This window comes from Triticum dicoccoides, chromosome 2A, assembly GCF_002162155.2.
Source record: "Triticum dicoccoides isolate Atlit2015 ecotype Zavitan chromosome 2A, WEW_v2.0, whole genome shotgun sequence".
NCBI classification, from domain to species: domain Eukaryota; kingdom Viridiplantae; phylum Streptophyta; class Magnoliopsida; order Poales; family Poaceae; genus Triticum; species Triticum dicoccoides.
In genome coordinates this window covers 555,070,420-555,093,049 of record NC_041382.1, presented here as the reverse complement: position 1 = coordinate 555,093,049, position 22,630 = coordinate 555,070,420, and positions in this window count along the sequence as shown.

Below are 22,630 nucleotides of genomic sequence, written 5' to 3'. Positions count from 1 at the left end.
GATACGTCTCCATCGTAACTATAATTTTTGATTGTTCCATGCCAATATTCTACAACTTTCATATACTATTGGCAACTTTTTATACTATTTTTGGGACGAACATATTGATCAAGTGCCCAGTGCCAGTTCCTGTTTGTTGCATGTTTTTTGTTTCGCAGATATCCATATCAAACGGAGTCCAAATGGGGTAAAAACTGACGGAGAATTTTTTTGGAATATATATGAATTTTGGGAAGAAAAGTCCACGCGAGACGACGCCCGAGGGGGCCACGAGGTAGGGGGCGCGCCCCAGGGGGCAGGCGTGCCCCTGACCCTTGTGGCCACCCCGTAAGGCGGTTGATTCCCTTCTTTCGCCGCAAGAAAGCTAATATCCGGATAGAGGTGGTGTTAAAATTTCAGCCCAAGCGGAGTTACGGATCTCCGGGAATATAAGAAACGGTGAAAGGGAAGAATCTGAGAACGCTGAAACAGAGAGAGACATAGAGATAGATCCAATCTCGGAGGGGCTCTCGCCCCTCCCATGCCATGGAGACCAAGGACTAGAGGGTAAACCCTTCTCCCATCTAGGGAGGAGGTCAAGGAATAAGAAGAAGGAGGTGGGCTCTCTCCCCCTCGCTTCCGGTGGCACCGGAGTGCCACCGGGGGCCATCATCATCACCGCAATCTTCACCAATAACTTCACCGCCATCATCACCAACTCTTCCCCCCTCTATGCAGCGGTGTAACCTCTCTCTTACCCGCTGTAATCTCTACTTAAAATTGCTGCTCAACGCTATATATTATTTCCCAATGATGTATGGCTATCCTATAGTGTTTGAGTAGATCCGTTTTGTCCTATGGGTTATTTGATGATCGTGATTGGTTTGAGTTGCATGTTTTATTATTGGTGCTGTCCTATGGTGCTCTCCGTGTCACGCAAGCGTGAGGGATTCCCGCTGTAGGGCTTGCAATATGTTCATGATTTGCTTATGGTGGGTGGCGTGAGTGACAGAAGCACAGACCCGAGTAAGTAGGTTGTTTGCGTATGGATAAAGAGGACTTGATACTTTAATGCTATGGTTGGGTTTTACCTTAATGATCTTTAGTAGTTGCGGATGCTTGCTAGAGTTCCAATCATAAGTGCATATGATCTAAGTAGAGGAAGTATGTTAGCTTATGCCTCTCCCTCAAATAAAATTGCAATAATGATTACCGGTCTAGTTATTGATTGCCTAGGGACAAATAACTTTCTCGTAACAACAAGCTTTCTACTAAAACTAATTTAGTTGTGTCTTTATCTGAACAACCCTTACTTTTTATTTACGTTATCTTTATTATCTTGCAAAACTATCCAACAACATGTACAAAGTACTTCTAGTTTCATATTGTTCTAGGTAAAGCGAACATCAAGCGTGCGTAGAGTTGTATCGGTGGTCGATAGAACTTGAGGGAATATTTGTTCTGCCTTTAGCTCCTCGTTGGGTTCGACACTCTTACTTATCAAAAACTGTTGCGATCCCCTATACTTGTGGGTTATCAAGACCTTTTTCTTGCACCGTTGCCAGGGAGCAATAGCATGGGGTGAATATTCTCGTGTGTGCTTGTTTGCTTTATCACTAAGTAATTTTTATTTGCTTTTCTTAGTTGTTCTTTATCTTTACTTATGGATATGGAACACAAAATACCAAAAAAATTAGGTGTACTTGCTGCTCATGGAGATGAGGAACCTCCTAAAACCCTCGATGCTCGTTATGTGACAGATATTATATACTACTTTGATAATCCAGAGAAGACCCCGTTCAATTTGGCAATGGGAGACACATTGGATCAACGCGAATACTTTAGGGATTATTGCTTGACTCAAAAAGGGAAACTATTATGGGATCAAATTTATATGTTGAAATGGTATGCTAGGCAACTATGCTTGAGATATGATTATACTTGTTGCTCTAGGATGAAGGCTACACACCTTCCCTTTTTATGAAAATTTAATGATAATGAAACTTTGGCTTCTTATGATAGAGGTATATATGACTATTATGATGTGGAACAAATAGAAGAATTTGTTCCTTTTAAGGGTGCTTATGAAATTGAATCTTCGTTTGAAAAGTATGAAGCTTTTGATGATGATCTTTATAGGCCTGAAAATTTTGCTATATTGAAATATTTCTATGAGAATTATGAATACAATTCCTATATTGATGCACTTATTGAGAAAGTCTCCACTATCCAAGAAGAGACTAATATTTTGCAGGAATCTATGGAAGAAGAAATTGATGAAACTGTGAGCTCATTGGATGAAAAAGATGAGGAGGAGAGCGAAGAACAAAAGGAGGAAGAGCGGATTGATCACTAGTGCCCACCTTCTAATGAGAGTAACTCTTCAACTCATACAATGTTTAATTTCCCTTCGTGCTTACCGAAGGATGAATGCTATGATAATTGCTATGATCCTGTTGATTCTTTTCAAATATCCCTTTTTGATGATGCTTGCTATGCTTGTGGCCAAGATGCCAATATGAATTATGCTTATGGATATGAACTTGCTATAGTTCCTTATGTTAAACATGAAATTTTTTCTATTGCACCCACGCGTGATAGTCCTATTATCTTTCTGAATTCTCCCAACTACACTATATCGGAGAAGTTTGCACTTATTAAGGATTATATTGATGGGTTGTGTTTTACTATTACACATGATGATTTTGATGAATATAATATGCATGTGCTTGCTTATCCTACTTGCAATTATTATGAGAGAGGAACTATATCCCCACCTCTCTATGTTTCCAATACGATAAAATTGCAAGAAACTGTTTATACTATGCATTGGCCTTTACTATGTGTGCATGAATTGTTCTTTTATGACATGCCGATGCATAGGAAGAGAGTTAGACTAAGTTGTTGCATGATATATGTTACTTTGTGCTCACTACTAAATTACAAATCATTGTTAAATAAAATTGGCTTTGACATACCTTGGGATCCGGGTGGATTCATTACTTGAGCACTCTATGCCTAGCTTAATGGCTTTAAAGAAAGCGCTGCCAGGGAGACAACCCGGAAGTTTTAGAGAGTCATTTATTTATGTTGAGTGATTTTTTATAGTTTAAAAACAACAAAAATAAAGAGGGTTACCCAAAACTTTTTCAAAAAGAAAAGCGAAAGTGAGAAAGACAAGCATTGTTGAAGTGGGAGCTAGCCTTGAACTTTGTTCATGCTCACGGAAACTTTGTGAATCTTGATTACAAAAACTTTTCAACAAAAATAATTATCCCCTTGTACAATTACATTGTATTATAAAAATAATGTGCCAAGGTTTGCCTTTAGGATGTTTACATTTGCTTGATGGTCTGTACGGTGCAGGACAGAAACTTTGGCTGTAGTGCATGATTTTACATTTTTCGCTGGAACGTCAAATCGTTCTGATTCTTTTTGCACTGTCTTTCTATACAATTGTTTTATTTTTCCTAATTTTTGCAGAATTTTTCAAAGTATATGAAGTATGGTGAATGTTCAGATTATTACAGACTGTTCTGTTTTAGACAGATTCTGTTTTTGATCCATAGTTTGCTCGTTTTGATGAAACTATCAATTCGTATCTATGGATTAAGCCATGAAAAAGCTATATTACAGTAGACACAATGAAAAAACAAAATATTAATTGGTTTGCAACAGTACTTAAAGTAGTAATTTGCTTTATTATACTAACGGGTCTTACCGAGTTTTCAGTTGAAGTTTTGTGTGGATGAAGTGTTCGATGATCGAGAAGGTCTCGATGTGAGAAGAAGGAAGAGAGGCAAGAGCTCAAGCTCGGGGATGCCCGAGGCACCCCAAGTAAATATTCAAGGAGACTCAAGCGTCTAATCTTGGGGATGCCCCGGAAGGTATCCCCTCTTTCTTCAACAAGTATCGGTATGTTTTCGGATTCGTTTTGTTCATGTGATATGTGCAAATCTTTGAGCGTCTTTTGCATTTATTTTTCACTTTTCTTTTATGCACCGTGCTGGTATGATATAGTCCTTGGTTTATTTATAGAATGATCTATGCACTTCACTTATATCTTTTGAGTATGGCTTTATAGAATGCTTCATGTGCTTCACTTATATCATTTGAAGTTTGGATAGCCTGTTTCTCTTTACATAGAAAACCGCCATTTGTAGAATGCTATTTTGCTTCACTTATATTTGTTAGAGCGTGGGCATATCTTTTGTAGAAAGAATTAAACTCTCGTGCTTCACTTATATCTATTTAGAGAGATGACAGGAACTGGTCATTCACATGGTTAGTCATAAAATCCTACATAAAACTTGTAGATCACTGAATATGATATGTTTGATTCCTTGCAATAGTTTTGCGATATAAAGATGGTGATATTAGAGTCATGCTAGTGGGTAGTTGTGGATTAGTAGAAATACTTGTGTTGAGGTTTGTGATTCCCGTAGCATACACGTATGGTGAACCGTTATGTGATGAAGTCGGAGCATGATTTATTTATTGATTGTCTTCCTTATGAGTGGCGGTCGGGGACGAGTGATGGTCTTTTCCTACCAATCTATCCCCCTAGAAGCATGCGCGTAGTACTTTGTTTCAATAGCTAATAGATTTTTGCAATAAGTATGTGAGTTCTTTATGACTAATGTTGAGTCCATGGATTATTCGCACTCTCACCCTTCCACCATTGCTAGCCTCTCTAGTATCGCGCAACTTTCGCTAATACCTTAAACCCACCCTTTACCTTCCTCAAAACGGCCACCATACCTACCTATCATGGCATTTCTATAGCCATTCCGAGATACATTGCCATGCAACTTCCATCACCATCATATACATGACTTGAGCATTCATTGTCATATTGGTTTGCATGATCGTAAGATAGCTAGCATGATGTTTTCATGGCTTGTCCATTTTTTGATGTCATTGCTACGGTAGATCATTGCGCATCCCGGTACACCGCCGGAGGCATTCATATAGAGTCATATCTTTGTTCTAGTATCGAGTTGTAATATTGAGTTGTAAGTAAACAAAAGTGTAATGATCATCATTATTAGAGCATTACCCAAGTGAGGAAAGGATGATGGAGACTATGATTCCCCCACAAGTCGGGATGAGACTCTGGACATTAAAAATAAATAAAAGAGGCAAAAGAAGCACAAATAAAAAAGAGGCCAAAGAAGCCCACCAAAAAATAAAAAAAATAAAAAAATAAAAATAAAAAAAATGAGAGAAAAAGAGAGAAGGGGCAATGTTACTATCCTTTTACCACAGTTGTGCTTCAAAGTAGCACCATGTTCTTCATATAGAGAGTCTCTTGAGTTATCACTTTCATATACTAGTGGGAATTCTCATTATAGAACTTGGCTTGTACATTCCGATGATGGGCTTCCTTAAACGCCCGAGGTCTTCATGAGCAAGCAAGTTGGATGCACACCCACTTAGTTTTAGTTTGAGCTTTCATACACTTATAGCTCATAGTGCAATCATTGCATGGCAATCCCTACTCACTCACATTGATATCTATTGATGGGCATCTCCATAGCCCATTGATATGCCTAGTTGATGTGAGACTATCTTCTCCTTTTTGCCTTCTCCACAACCACCATCCTATTCCACCTACAATGCTATGTCCATGGCTCACGCTCATGTATTGCGTGAAAGTTGAAAAGGTTTGAGAACGTCAAAAGTATGAAACAATGTCTTGGTTTGTCATCGGGGTTGTGCATGATGTGAATATTTTGTGTGGTGAAGATGGAGCATAGCCAGACTATATGATTTTGTAGGGATAACTTTCTTTGGCCATGTTATTTTGAAAAGACATGATTGCTTTATTAGTAGGCTTGAAGTATTATTGTTTTTATGCCAAATGATAGATTATTGCTTTGAATCACTCGTGTCTTAATATTCATGCCATGATTAGATACATGATCAGGATTATGTTAGGTAGCATTCCACATCAAAAATTATCTTTTTATCATTTACCTACTCGAGGACGAGCAGGAATTAAGCTTGGGGATGCTGATACGTCTTCGTCGTATCTATAATTTTTTATTGTTCCATGCCAATATTATACAACTTTCATATACTTTTGGCAACTTTTTATACTATTTTTGGGACTAACATATTGATCCAGTGCCCAGTGCCAGTTCCTGTTTGTTGCATGTTTTTTGTTTCGCAGAATATCCATATCAAACGGAGTCCAAACAGAATAAAAACTGACAGAGATTTTTTTTGGAATATATATGATTTTTGCGAAGAAAAATCCACGCGAGACGATGCCCGAGGGGGCCACGAGGCAGGGGGCGCACCCCTGACCCTCGTGGCCACCCCGTAAGGTGGTTGATGCCCTTCTTTCGCCACAAGAAAGCTAATATCCGGATAGAGATCGTGTTAAAATTTCAGCCCAAGCGGAGTTACGGATCTCCGGGAATATAAGAAACGGTGAAAGGGAAGAATCTGAGAACGCAGAAATAGAGAGAGACAGAGAGATAGATCCAATCTCGGAGGGGCTCTCGCCCCTCCCACACAATGGAGACCAAGGACCAGAGGGGAAACCCTTCTCCCATCTAGGGAGGAGGTCAAGGAAGAAGAAGAAGGAGGTGGGCTCTCTCCCCCTCGCTTCCGGTGGCACCGGAGTGCCACCGGGGGCCATCATCATCACCGCAATCTTCGCCAACAACTTCACCGCCATCATCACCAACTCTTCCCCCCTCTATGCAGCGGTGTAACCTCTCTCTTACCCGCTATAATCTCTACTTAAACATGGTGCTCAACACTATATATTATTTCCCAATGATGTATGGCTATCCTATGATGTTTGAGTAGATCTGTTTTTTCCTATGGGTTATTTGATGATCATGATTGGTTTGAGTTGCATGTTTTATTATTGGTGCTATCCTATGGTGCTCTCTGTGTCGTGCAAGCGTGAGGGATTCCCGATGTAGGGTTTGCAATATGTTCATGATTTTCTTATGGTGGGTGGCGTGAGTGACAGAAGCACAGACCCGAGTAAGTAGGTTGTTTGTGTATGGGATAAAGAGGACTTGATACTTTAATGCTATGGTTGGGTTCTACCTTAATGATCTTTAGTAGTTGCGGATGCTTGCTAGAGTTCCAATCATAAGTGCATATGATCCAAGCAGAGAAAGTATGTTAGCTTATGCCTCTCCCTCAAATAAAATTGCAATAATGATTACCGGTCTAGTTATTGATTGCCTAGGGACAAATAACTTTCTCGTAACAACAAGCTCTCTACTAAAACTAATTTAGTTGTGTCTTTATCTAAACAACCCTTACTTTTTATTTATGTAATCTTTATTATCTTGCAAACCTATCCAACAACATCTAAAAAGTACTTCTAGTTTCATACTTGTTCTAGGTAAAGCGAACATCAAGCGTGCGTAGAGTTGTATCGGTGGTCGATAGAACTTGAGGGAATATTTGTTCTGCCTTTAGCTCCTCGTTGGGTTTGACATTCTTACTTATCGAAAACTGTTGCAATCCCCTATACTTGTGGGTTATCAACACACTATTCTAATTGGAGATGATGGGTGGCTTTCGCATCACATATCTATATCTATAACCCTATATATATTATATTATTTATATAGTGTGCAGATAACTTTAACTTTGAAAGATGAGGCCAATCGGATGGTGCAGAGCTGGCAAATTTGAGCACTACTGGCCGTTGGATATCATCTAGATTCCACCAGATTTTTCCACATGTACAATCTAGAAGACTCTATGGTTGAACTTAAGCATAGTGCACAAACCTGAAAACACAAGCACTTCTTCTTTGTTCTAGAATCTTCCGTATCAAAATTGCCCAAATGTTTTTCTACATGATTTGTCTTTACTTTATGCATTACAACATACAATTCCATGAATCTTAAAATAGATTAGCTTTCTTATAAGAACTAGATGATTTTGAATGAAATGAACTATAAGAATTGAACGAACATCTACATCATGCATATATGCCTCAAAGCTTACATGCTATAATGTGGTATTTATTCATAATTTGGTTGCCAAATCTCACGCGTGCAATGCACGTGTACCTTACTAGTCTAAATGGTGTATGTGTGTGTGTTGTGCGTGTTAAATGTACGTAGTATATCATACTAGTCTAAATTGTCTTTGTTTGGTACACGTTAAGCTTGTTCTCCCGAAATTTCAAGTCGCGCCTTGTTATGCCGAAATTTCAAGCTAGCGTCTCTTTCTATCATCCTGCGAAACTCCCGCCTCTTCAACCCGCGCCTTGTTACCCCGAAATATTTAAGATAAATATTTGTCTCGTTGTGCTCCGACAAGTCCCTCCATCTCAACCCGCGCCTTGCTATTCCAAAATTACAACGTGCGTGAAAACTCCCACCTCCTGTGAAATCCCGACACGCGAAATTCCCATGATACCCCTGAACCGAAAGAACCGCCTCAAATCCGTGGTGGTACTTTCGTAACTTACCCTACATTTCGGACAAGCGAGTCCCTAAGACATGGTTCCCCACTCCCATCCCATCCGCACACCCATTCGTACACCGAGGCCGGGAAAACCCGCGAAGCCCCACACCCTCCTCCGTCCGCCACCCAGCCGGAGCCTCTTCCCCGGCGACGTCGTCCACAGCAACACCTCGACGTCCCTCATCCACCATACCGGATGAGGATCCATCATCGATCTGGTCATCTCGCCGGTTTAGCCACCCCACGCTCCACCTCCAAGGAGCTGCCCTGACGTTCCCCTCGTTTTTTGCGCCACCTCCATTCACACACCGCCGTCTTCACCTGCACCACCGGAAGAGCATCATCATCACCGTTTCCTCGGATGAAGCTATGGCCTAATCGGTGCCACCAAAGAGGTTGTACACTAATCGCCGCATTTTCTTCCTGATTCGTCCGCACGGTGCTGCCGGCGCTCGGTCCCGAGCCAACACGGCACGGCTCCATCCACAGCGGCATCGCCGGCCACTTCCTCCACAGCGTCGCTCCCTCGACGGTGACATCCACATTAGTAGGAGCTACTGCTGCTTTAGCTATCGCTCGCGCTGCTGCTCTGCTCTTGCTCTTGCTCTTGCTGCTGCTCTCGCTCTTGCTCTTGCTTGTGATGCTGCTCCGATTTAGCTACACTTCAGTTGGCTGAATCGACTTTTGGGTTAGTTGATTTTCAGGGGGGGGGCTCGCTGGAGTTAAGGAAGAACTAGCCGCAACAGGGAGGGGGCTCGTCGGAGAGGTACCCCACTATCTATCTTAGGGTCCAGGGTGGGGGCGGTGGTCGCCGGCGGTGGTGGGGCGGTGGTGTGGGGATCGCCGGAGAAAAAGCTCGGCACGGGGGTGGCCTAGAGGGATGGCCGGGGCGGCGGCGGACAGGCGGTGGGGAGTGTTTTTGGGGCGGGCGGGGCGGCGCACCACCGGCCGCGGGTGGCTGTTTGGCCGGTGGTGGCTGGTGGCTCAGGGGGGTGGAGGTTGAAGATGAACTGCAGGCCCTTGATTTCGTATCCAACGGCTGCAAAATCGACTGACCAGAGATGAAAAAGTCAGTCGACTGACGTGTAGCCTCACCTCTAGTGCGTTCAGTTTCGACAGTAAAATTCAGTTTTGACAACAAAATTCAGTTTCGACAGTCAAGTTCAGTTTCGGTAGTTAAATTCAGTTTTGACAGTTAAGTTCAGTGATGAGCGGCTGATGTATTTTACATCTAGCACTTTGTGGTTATGTATTTTATGTCATCTATTGGAGATGCTATTAGAATTCCACTCAGGTTAACGTTGTCTCTCTTGTCCCGCTTCAGCCTCGGCGTTGTACAACTCACCAGAGCTGCTCCAACGACGAAACCGTCCATCACAGCGGAGCAGTACCTCAGGCTCCATCTCCAAACGCCTAAGAACTTCTTCCCGTCCTCCGACAGCCAAGTTAGCCGGAGCATCCTCACTGGCCAACCCAATTACGCTGAGATCGACATGGCTTCGCCAAATAGGTTGTACACTTGTTGCATATCTTTTTTACTCTACATGTTATATATATTGTCCATTGAGCACACAGGGTAACAGGAAATATGATTATTTTATCCTACTATATGACAAGCAGTGAGGTACTAGGAAACTTAGCTATCCGTGATGGACTCTCTTGAACGCCATCATTATTTATTTCTGCGCGTTTGAGCTGTGCATTTGTCGATGGCCCTAGGAGTTGAGCTAGTAGGGCAGTGGCTTGGGTCCAAAGTAATAGAAGTAGCACAAAAACATTTTTTTAGTGTAGGCTTTTCCTTGCTCAAGCCTGCCTACTACAATCGCCAGTGCTTGAAAGGAAAAGTGAATGAAAAACATAGGAATTGGAAAGTTTCGCATGGTACTACTTTTCATGAATTTGGTGCAAAGGAATGGAGCAAGGGAAAACTGTAGGATTTGTTCCTTTAGTGTCTCCTTGAAAGAAAAACCATAGGAATTTTAATTTCCACCTGTCATCCTTTTCAAATTCCTATTCACGAAGCACAAGACTAAGAGATAGTACCATAATAGCATTATAACCATACATTTTCTTGTGGTTTGACTTAATCTCACCATGCTTCTTTGCATCCTGTGATCTTCCAATTCTTGTGAAGTAAACACCCAGATTGGCAGAAATCCTGTGTTTTTAAATTCTCTGTTTTGCACGTGCATTCCTATCATATTCCTGTCTATTTCCTATCCCTGCATTGTTAGAATCCTCAAATTCAAAGAAGCCCTTACACAATTACTTCTATTACACATATGTGTCAAAGAAAACCTTGTGTGGTTTGTCCTGCTCCTGCGGTGCTGTGTTCCACCCCAGCTCAGCTGCTCCAACGACGGAAGGGTTCACCACAACAGGGATCCGCTCTCCAGACTTTCTTTCACCGCCTCAGATCTTCTTCCCCGCCGCCGGCAGCCATGACAACTGCATTACCATCATCAATTGAGCAGGTGACCTTGAGGACTACACGAGTCTGCAAGAGAGGTCGCACTCTTCCGTGTCTGCTTACGTTATGCATCGCTTAATATGATGACATGCTACTTTATCGTCGTGTTCACCTATTAGACTCCGAGTCAGGTCCAAACTTATGCTGAAACTTGAGTTTTTACATGGTTGTGGGGTACATACTGGGGCAGCAGTCAGTACTATCTGTCTACTTTCTGGTCAATCTCAGGTGTCTACTATGAGTTTCATGTTGGGTGCAAACAAACATTAAAGGAGCCATTATCTGTATTTTTTAACTAAAGCTATTATCTTCCCGCTATCATCGGTTTTGGGTCTATCCACAGTTTGCTACCATCACTCTAAATTTGTGCATGCACTCCTTACATAATCTCACTATGTGTTATTCCTATGCATGTCAGTTATTGTACACAATGGAACTGAACACGTAGAGTAAAAGAGACGAGCCTTGCGTGGCAATAAAATTTCATGCATACGTCGCTCCGTGGTGGGCGCAAAGGCATCCCCCTCCACCCATTTCAGATCGTAATCAAGAGGAAGATAACTGTTCTGAGGGAGATTCGGAAGCACAAGACCAGTCCTATTTACCCCATGAGGTCTTCGCTCTAACTTGGCATGCTGATGTTGGTAATAGCATGCATATGGTGCCTTGCATTGCTTACTATATACATCAAAGATGTCATCTGCTTAGTTTAGACATGTTTTGTGTCAATGCCATATGTTTAATTTCTTTATCGTATATGTGAATCATGCAATGCCATCTTGTTTAGCCAGGCATCATATATGTGAATTTTGTAATGCCACCCTGGTTAGCCAGTCATCTTATATGTGAATTATACCATGACATCATTTTTTATTACGTGTTAAATTTGTCAACAATTTTAGTACATTCAATTACTCTTCCTGTGCATCAGCCATTCGGCATGGTCATGGAAAAATCTGGAGTGGAAACAAGGTACTCAGAGCAGACAATGCTATCTGACCAAGCACATGTCTTGCTGGTTACAGATAGCTCCTCAGAGGAGGATTCAGAGACAGATGACCAGTCCTATCCGCCCCCGAGGTGCATGCTCTAACTTGGCAGGGTTATGTTGCTCATATCTATGGTACCTTGCATTGTTATGTCATTTTCTTAGTTTAGACATGCTTTGTGTGAATGCCACCTGTTTAGTGTCTCATTACCATATATGTGAATTATGCAATGCCATCTTGTTGCAAGACATTATATATGTGAATTATGCAATGCTATCTTGTTGCAAGGCATTATATATGTGAATAATGCAATGACATGCTGTTTAGCCAAGCGTCATATATGTGAATTATATCATGTCGTCCTTTTTTGTATTTCTCATTGCTTTTGTCAACAATGTTTGTATATTCAACTTCTCTTCCTGTGCATCAGCCATTTGAATTGGTGATGGAGAAATCTGGAGTGAAAACAAGGTCTTCAGAGCAGACAATGCTACCTGCTGAAGGAGTTATCTTGTTGGTTACGGATAGCTCTTCAGAGGAGGATTTAGAGGCAGATGACCAGTCCTATTATCCCCCTGAGGTGTATGCTCAAACTTGGCAGGGTTATATTACTCATATCATGCATATGTGGTATTGCAATGCTTAGTTTTTACATCATATACACGATATTGAATGCCATCTCCTTATTTGACATATCATATATGTGATTGCTCTCTGCTCACTTCCTTAGTATATAAATCATATATTTGAGTTATATCATGCCATGATGTTTACATAGACAACATGTATCTAAATTATGGCATGCCAACCCATTTTCTAAAGACATAATATAGTTATATCATCTCATCCTGTTCACATAGTCATCATATTTTGAATTATGTCATTCTATCCATGAATTATATCATGCCATCATGTTTCCATTGACGGCATGTTTGTGATTTATGGCATGCCAACCACTTTAATAGACACATCGTATAGTTATATCATGCCATCCTGTTTACATAGTCATCATATTTTGAAGTATGTCATTCTATCATGTTTAGTTAGCCATCATACATGTGAAATTGTGCCATGCTATCCTGTTTAATTAGCCATCATATAAGTGAAATTATGTCTTGCTATTCTGTTTGGTTAGACAACATAAATGTGAATTATTTCATGCCCTTTTTTCTTCCCTACTATCCATTGCACCTGTCTATCTTACAATGTATGTACATTCAATTACTTTTCTTGTTTATCAGCCATTTCAATTGGAGGGGGTGATGGCAGTATCTGTGGGAGTAAAAACACGGTCTTCAGAAAAGATCGTGCTACATGTCGATGGAGATAGAACCACGATTGTACTTGCCCAAGAACCAGCCCCACCACACATAACCCAGACTCACGCAGATTGTACCCCTACCAAGTTGGACAGAGAACCAGCTACACCCCTTCTAACCCCAACCCTAGCAGATAGTAACCCAGTTCCCGTTGACACGGCACCGTCTCCACCAGAGCACCCAAACACAAGCAGTTAGTGAGGCAACTGCAGTGCCCGAAGCACGAGGACCACCACTTCGAACGCCAAGTCAACGCTTAAAGCAGAAGAAGAATTGTTCTCAGGTTAGGTTCCATAGCTATGGTTCGTACTACTTTGCTCTTGCATCACTGTATTTACTCATACCAACTAATTTAAAATTTGAAGGATGCAATTGAAACTCCAATGGTGCAATAGGTATATTTTAAACCTGTTTCTTTAACGTGTTTGCTGTCGTAACTTGCTCTATGTTGATTTCAGTTTCAATTGAATAAACAGTTATGTTCTCATGCCATGCACATTACAAGTGTTGTTATTACTGTGTAGTTTCCCACACTAATATTCTGTCTATGCTGCTTTTTCTTAAATAGATATGATTCGAACTGTATCTATCTTGATTTGGCAACATAAACTAGAATGCTATAGACCATACAGTGACCATACTACATAGATATATGTTTCTTTCATGTTGTTATCCTGTCCACCTTACTACTGAACTGGTTTACCAAAATGAGTTTCATATACTACATTGTAAACATGTGATGTGTTTGTTTGTTTCTCTTTTAGAATGCGGATAAAATATTGGAGAAGAGTACCCCGTTATGCAATGGTAAAGGAAGTAATGCAGATAAGGTTCAAGATAGTGAGACATCCCTGTTGGTCTCCAAGAAAGCTGATAAAAACTATATTGAAGACACTGAGACAACCCCAAAGTCTTGTCTTGATGTAGTGTTCGAGTTACTGGCTACTACTGCTGGCACCAGCTCTTCGAACTTGCTGCCTGAATTAGTTCAGCTTCTTGAGTCTCAACTTCAAGTTGAAAGACATCGATCAGATGTTATGCGACAGGAGGCTGAAGGACCGAGGAAGTCCCTGCAGAATTTAGATGCATACTTTCTGGTGCAATAGCAAGTGCTGGAGGATTTAAGCGCCAAACAAGAGAAAGTTAATAATCTTGCTAAGCATCTTGCCAACATTATGGGTACCCAGGATATTATTTCTTGAGCTCTTCTGAAGTGGTTTTAGTTCTGGACTTGTTTTGCTGCGGCTTTTATATGCTGCTTTGTTCCCTATATTTGCACTGTTGGCGAGCTTTGATGCCCAGTGGATGTAATATGTGCAATAGTCGTGATAGCCTAGCATAAGTTGCTTGCTTATTTATTTCCTTATTGTATTTTTAATTGTTTTCTTGTAGTCAGTGCAGTTCTTTTTCCGCGGTTTGCTAGTGGCTGCAATAACCTATTTTTCAAAACTAGGCCACAATAACCATGGGCTACATATTTACTGTACTTAACATGGGCCTCCTACAGGCCGTAGAAACAATGCGCCTTCTAAGGGCCGTAGAAACAATTGGCCTTCTGCGACGTAGAAACAATGGGCCTTATACGGGCCATAGACACAATGGGCCTTCTACGGGCCGTATCATCAATGGGCCCTCTATGAGCCGTATGATCGGTTGGCCAAACATGGGCCAATAACAGACCACATTATGGCCGTAAATGGGCTAGAGTTGAAATCGTCCGTTCATGGACCGACCATAACGGGTCGTCGTTAATTGGCCGTATTTGATGACGCTATGAAAATGGCCCAACATATTAACGGGCCACAAACGGGCCGACAGTAACCACGGGCTGAATTTGGCCCACAAGCAGAAAATGACAGTATCTGGCCGTAAGGAAACGAATGATGGAAATGAGCCCAAGAATAAATGGGCCCTGAGAAGGCCGAAAGATAACATGGGCTGGAAATGGCCCAACGGAATAATGGGCCGTTAATGGGTATAAAGTGATACACTGTTCATTACGGGCCAGTTTCACCACATGCCGTTAATGGGTATAAAGTGATACACTGTTCATTACAGGCCAGTTTTACCACGTGCTGTTAATGGGCCGAGAGTTACTAAGGGCCTCGTATGGGCCAAAAGACATCATGGGCCATACATGGGCCGAAAGTTAAAATGGGCTCGAATTATATTGGACGGCCCAAATGACGATACTGGGCCTAATTTCGATAGGCCGTAAACGGGCCCTGGGTTAGCGTGCTGTAAATGGGCTATATGCGATCAGGCCGTTAACAGGCTTGCCGTGGGCCGGCCCGCCACCTTTTAACCAAGTCAAACGGGCCAGCCTTTTCACAGGAATGGGCCTCTGTTTGGCCGTGCCACGTGTCAACGTATCATAGGCGCTTTGGGTCCAATGAGTGGATGACATCTGTCCCAACGGTGAGCCGACACGTGTTTCCTCCAGCCAATGACGATTTTACACATGGAAAATCCCCATTGGTCGGGGCTATTAACGGCTTATCGGATCCAAAACCGGACCCGATAGCTTAACGGCGTTCCGTTATGGTGGATGCCATGTGTCGGTCACCCTTGATGAAAGCACTTCTTTGACACGCGATTTATCGTCATGGAAGTGGACACTTCCATGATGATAATTCTGGTAATGTCATGGAACACTTCTACGACAGCACAGGTATGACTATCTTGATTCTGTCATAAAATTGTCATGGATGTACATGCATGAGAGAAAATGTGACCTACTGTGACAAACATGTATCATCACGGAAGTGTATTTTTTTGTAGTGAGACTTTTGTCCTTCGATTTCAACTGTTGTACAGTTCTTTCAATTTGGGACCATATTTGCATGTTACCATATTTTCTTTAACAACCCTACCATTTTCTGCAGGACATCCCTCGCTATGCAACAGATTATGTAGTGCACACTTTTTCCCTTTATAAACGTGGTGACTCCTATTTTGGCACTGGCTTTTGGAATGAAATTTCAAAGTTTTATGTATTGAAAGCTAGCACTAAAATTGCACTGCACATAGAAGGGCCTGGTCCTGAGATGTATGCAAACTTCCCCGACAAAATCATCCGTCCATACTTTGTTCGAAGTAAGTTTTTTTTTCAACTATCTGCATATGTTGACTTACCCAGCAATGTCAAATGAATTTTGTAGTATTTAAGCAACCAATTCCTACTCCCTTATCTTACTATATTCCTACCTAATAACTTCTAGTTACCAATACACTTTTCTATTGCCCTGTTTTAACTAAATATTCCCTGTACTCCCATTTCTGTCAGAAAGCGCCGCTGACAAGGAGACTCCGGAGGTGGAGAACGGGGCTGCCAACAAGCGGAGGCAGGGCGAGCAGAACCGCAAGCGACTCCAACATGCCTAGACTTAATCAGCAGCCTCTCCGATGATATGTTGAGAGTCATCATCTCCCTCCTCCCAATCAAATATGGGGCGCGGACAACCCTCCTTTCCCGGCGGTGGCGCCCCCTATGGAACCCCAGCCCTCTCGACCTCATCGACACCCATGAGCTCTGCCATGGCTATCGCAAAAGCTTGAATGCGTTCTCCAAGATCCTCGGCAGACACCTTGGCCCAACCAAAGGCCTTAGAATGAACAAGTTATGTTCCAACAGCAAGGACCAAGCCAAGCTTGACAACTGGTTCTGATCCCCTGCCCTAGATCAGCTCGAGGAGCTCACTTTTGATGATGGGCATATGCGGTCGCTGCCAACATCCGCACTCCACCTCGCGCCCAAGTTGCGTGTCGCCAAGTTCAGGAATTGCCATTTCCCGCCCCTTAATGACACACCCGCTCTTATTCTACCACGACTGAAGCACCTCGAGCTCGTCACCGTCTGCCTCTCAAAGGGTGACATGGAGCGCCTGCTCCGTGGCTGTACTGCACTCGAGTACCTTTGTCTTCAGGCGATCAATGGGTTGAGTACCTTCCACATCACCTCCATGACTCTCCGGATTATTTATGTGTGTTGCTGGTGCGGCAGGAAGACATCACAAAAGGTGGACCATGGTATGGTCATCCAGGACACACTTGCACTTGAGAGATTACTTGTAGTTGATCAAGAAGGTCCAACAAGAATCAATGTCATTTATGCGCCGAAATTGACAGTGGTGGGCTACTCGTCTGACAAATACTCCGAACTTGTTATTGGATCCACACCCGTTCAGGTACAATAACCGCCTTCTACCTCTCCTTCAATAAATTAACATTATTTCTAATTTTGAAGATGTTTGTTCCTTGTCATTCAGAAAATGATTCCGACAAGCTTGACCCCAAAACTGCGCACAACGAAGGTCTTGGCACTAAAATCTATCGGGCGCGACATGGAGCAAGTTGTTAGTTTCCTGGGATGCTTTTCGTGCCTGGAGAAGCTATATATCGAGGTGATGTTCCTTTCCTGTTAAATGTTAACCATAAGGGAGTTCAATTTGTGACACCTTTTTCCAAGTTTACAATGACAATGTACAACGATTTCTGAAGGTTCTTTTGGAGGATTTCAGTACATACATGCCCCCCATATTGGTTGCTTGATCCATATGGTTACAATCAATAAGCATTTCTCCTTTGGATTCATCTATACTAGTTTTCTTAGGGAACTTTTCATCCACTCCAACCTCTTGTGAATAAGGCTACATTTTTCTAGAATGTAATCAAGTGCCCATGTTAATCATGTCAGATCGAAGATGGCATGTTAGTGCATTTTACAAATCCTGCAAACCAAATAGCTAGGGCTGTAGTAATGTTCAAAACTGCATGTAGGCACTAACACGTTTTCTTCTTTTGTAGATAAGATTAGGCCCAGTGGTGGATAATGTGATACAATATAACAATCACGTCAAATGCCTAGATCTGCATCTCTTAGAAATTACTTCGAACTCCTACCGAGGGACCTTGCCGGAGATTATATTCGCTAGGTTCTTTGTTCTCGGAGCAAGGGTGCTGAAGGAAATGAGGTTTGCCCTACATTTATTTCACAAAAATGAATGGTGTGTTGATCAGCGCTGGCGCCTGCGGCAGAGTGGAGTAGGTTCCAAAAATGTTGAATTTCATTTTGGAACTTCAGATGACATTGTAATCGGAAGTCATTGGGTCAATCCCATATAGGACTTCCCAGTGGCTAACCCCTTAGCATTTGCGATTATTGCATCGCACACAGTTTCTTGAAGGGTCTCTGATCGTAGTGTCGCGTTACCAGCATCCTCCAGTAGTGGTAGTCAAATGTCTTCACGATCCAACCGATCAAGTACTGAATGCACGACACCTCTGTGATCTGCACACGTTCAGCTCGGTGACGTCCCTCGAACTTTTGATCTAGTTGAGGCCGAGGGAGAGTTTCGTCAGCATGATGGCGTGGTGACGGTGATGATGAAGTTACCGACGATGGGCTTCTCCTAAGCACTACAATGATATGACCGAGGTGTGTAACTGTGGAGGGGGGCACCGCACACAGCTAAAAGATCAACTTGTGTGTCCATGGGGTGCCCCCCTCCCACGTATATAAAGGGGGGGGAGGAGGAGGCTGGCCAAGGGTGGCGCGCCCAAGAGGGGGGAGTCCTACTCCAAGTAGGATTCGCCCCCCTCCTACTTCCACAAGGAGAAGGGGGAAGGAGTAGGAGAAGAGAAGGAAAGGGGGTCGGGCCCCCTAGCCCTAGTCCAATTCGGTTTGGGCTAGCGGGAGTGCGTGCCACTCCTTGGCCTGCCTCCTCTCTTCCAACATTAGGCCCATGAGGCCCAATAACGTCTGGGGGGTTCCGGTAACCCCCAATACTCTGAAACTCATTCGAAATGACCCGAACCATTCCGGTGTCCGAATGTAACCTTCCAATATATGAATATTTATGTATCGACCATTTCGAGACTGCTCATCACATCTGTGATCTCATTCGGGACTCGGAACAACCTTCGGTCATCAAATCACATAAACTCATAATACAAATCGTCATCAAACGTTAAGCGTGCGGACCCTACGGGTTCGAGAACTATATAGACATGACTGAGACACATCTCCAATCAATAACCAATAGCGGAACCTGGATGCTCATATTAGTTCCTACATATTCTACAAAGATCTTTATAGGTCAAACCGCATAACAACATACGTTGTTCCCTTTGTCATCAGTATGTTACTTGCCCGAGATTCGATCGTCGGTATCATCATACCTAGTTCAATCTCATCACCGGCAAGTCTCTTTACTCGTTGTTTAATGCATCATCCCGTGACTAACTCATTAGTCACATTGCTTGCAAGGCTCATAGTGATGTGCATTACCGAGAGGGACCAGAGATACCTCTCTGATACACGGAGTGACAAATCCTAATCTTGGTCTATGCCGACTCAAAAACCACCATCGGAGACACCTGTAGAGCATCTTTACAATCACCTAGTTATGTTGTGACGTTTGATAGCACACAAGGTGTTCCTCCGGTATTCGGGAGTTGCAAAATCTCATAGTCATAGGAACATGTATAAGTCATGAAGAAAGCAATAGAGAAAAACTAAACGATCATTATGCTAAGCTAACGGATGGGTCTTGTCCATCACATCATTCTCTAATGATGTGATCATGTTCATCAAATGACAACACATGTCTATGGCTAGGAAACTTAACCATCTTTGATTAACGAGCTAGTCAAGTAGAGGCATACTAGGGACACTCTGTTTGTCTATGTATTCACACATGTACTAAGTTTTCTGTTAATACAATTCTTTCATGAATAATCAACATTTATCATGATATAAGGAAATATAAATAACATCTTTATTATTGCCTCTAGGGCACATTTCCTTCACTTCAATCACTGCCACCAAGCTACGAAAGCTTCGTGATGAACTATAATATGCAAGGTATGGATAAGACAATTCCTGAGCTCTTTGCGATGCTAACGGTTGCGGAGGTAGAAATCAAGAAGGAGCATCAAGTGTTGATGGTTAACAAGACCACTAGTTTCAAGAAAAAGGGCAAAGGGAAGAACGGGAACTTCAAGAAGTACGGCAAGCAAGTTGTTGCTCAAGTGAAGAAGCCCAAGTCTGGACCTAAGCCTGAGACTGAGTGCTTCTACTGCAAAGGGACTAGTCACTGGAAGCATAACTGCCCCAAGTATTTGGCGGATAAGAAGGATGGCAAAGTGAAAGGTATATTTGATATACATGTTATTGATGTGTACCTTACTAATGCTCGTAGTAGCGCCTGGGTATTTGATACTGGTTCTGTTACTCATATTTTCAACTCGAAACAGTGGCTATGAATTAAACAAAGATTGGCTAAGGACGAGGTGACGATGCACGTGGGAAATGGTTCCAAAGTCGATGTGATCACCGTCGGCATGCTACCTCTACATCTACCGTCGGGATTAGTTTTAGACCTAATTAATTGTTATTTGGTGCTAGTGTTGAGCATGAACATTATATCTAGATCTTTTTTGATGTGAGACGGTTATTCATTTAAATCAGAGAATAATGGTTGTTCTATTTATATGAGTAATACCTTTTATGGTCATGCACCCTTGATGAGTGGTCTATTTTTGTTGAATCTCGATTGTAGTGATACACATATTCATAATATTGAAGCCAAAAGATGCAAGGTTAATAATGATAGTGCAACTTATTTGTGGCACTGCTGTTTAGGTCATATTGGTGTAAAGCGCATGAAGAAACTCAATGCTGACGGGCTGTTGGAATCACTTGATTAAGAATCACTTGATGCTTGCGAACCATGCCTCATGGGCAAGATGACTAAGACTCCGTTCTCCGGAACAATGGAGCGAGCAACTGGCTTATTGGAAATAATACATACTAATGTATGTGGTCCGATGAGTGTTGAGGCTCGTGGCGGGTATCGTTATTTTCTGACATTCGGAAATGATTTGAGCAGATATGGGTATATCTACTTGATGAAACATAAGTCTAAAACATTTGGAAAGTTCAAAGAATTTCAGAGTGAAGTGGAAAATCACAGTAACAAGAAAATAAAGTTTCTACGATCTGATCATGGACGTGAATATTTGAGTTATGAGTCTGGTCTTCATTTGAAACAATGTGGAATAGTTTCGCAACTCACGCCACCTAGAACACCACAGCATAATGGTGTGTCCGAACGTCGTAACCGTACATTATTAGATATGGTGCGATCTATGATGTCTCTTACTGATTTACCGCTATCGTTTTGGGGTTATGCTTTAGAGACAGCTGCATTCACGTTAAATAGGGCATCATCTAAATCCGTTGAGACGACACCATATGAACTATGGTTTGGCAAGAAACCTAAGCTGTCGTTTCTTAAAGTTTGGGGTTGTGATGCTTATGTGAAAAAGCTTCAACCTGATAAGCTCGAACCCATATCGGAGAAATGTGTCTTGATAGGATACCCAGAGGAGACTGTTGGGTACACCTTCTATCACAAATCCGAAGGCAAGATATTCGTTGTTAAGAATGGATCCTTTCTAGAGAAGGAGTTTCTCTCGAAAGAAGTGAGTGGGAAGAAAGTAGAAATTGATGAGGTAATTGTACCTTCTCCCTTATTGGAAAGTAGTTCATCACAGAGATCAGTTCCAGTGATTCCTACACCAATCAGTGAGGAAGCTAATGATGATGATCATGAAACTTCTGATCAAGTTACCACCGAACCTCGTAGGTCAAGCAGAGTATGATCCGCACCAGAGTGGTATGGTAATCCTATTCTGGAGGTCATGTTACTTGACCATGACGAACCTACGAACTATGAGGAAGCGATGATGATCCCAGATTCCGCGAAATGGCTTGAAGCCATGAAATCTGAGATAGGATCCATGTATGAAAACAAAGTGTGGACTTTGGTTGACTTGCCCGATGATCGGCAAGCCATTGAGAATAAATGGATCTTCAAGAAGAAGACTGACGCTGACGGTAATGTTACTGTCTACAAAGCTTGACTTGTTGCGAAAGGTTTTCGACAAGTTCAAGGAGTTGACTACGATGAGACCTTCTCACCTGTAGCAATGCTTAAGTTTCTCCGAATCATGTTAGCAATTGCCACATTTAATGATTATGAAATTTGGCAAATGGATGTCAAAACTGCATTCCTTAATGGATTTCTTAAAGAAGAGTTGTATATGATGCAACCAGAAGGTTTTGTCGATCCTAAAGGTGCCAACAAAGTGTGCAAGCTCCAGCGATCCATTTATGGACTGGTGCAAGCCTCTCGGAGTTGGAATATACGCTTTTATAGTGTGATGAAAGCATATGGTTTTATATAGACTTTTGGAGAAGCCTGTATTTACAAGAAAGTAAGTGGGAGCTCTGTAGCATTTCTAATATTATATGTGGATGACATATTGTTAATTGGAAATAACACAGAATTTCTGGATAGCATAAAAGGATACTTGAATAAGAAATTTTCAATGAAAGACCTTAGTGAAGCTGC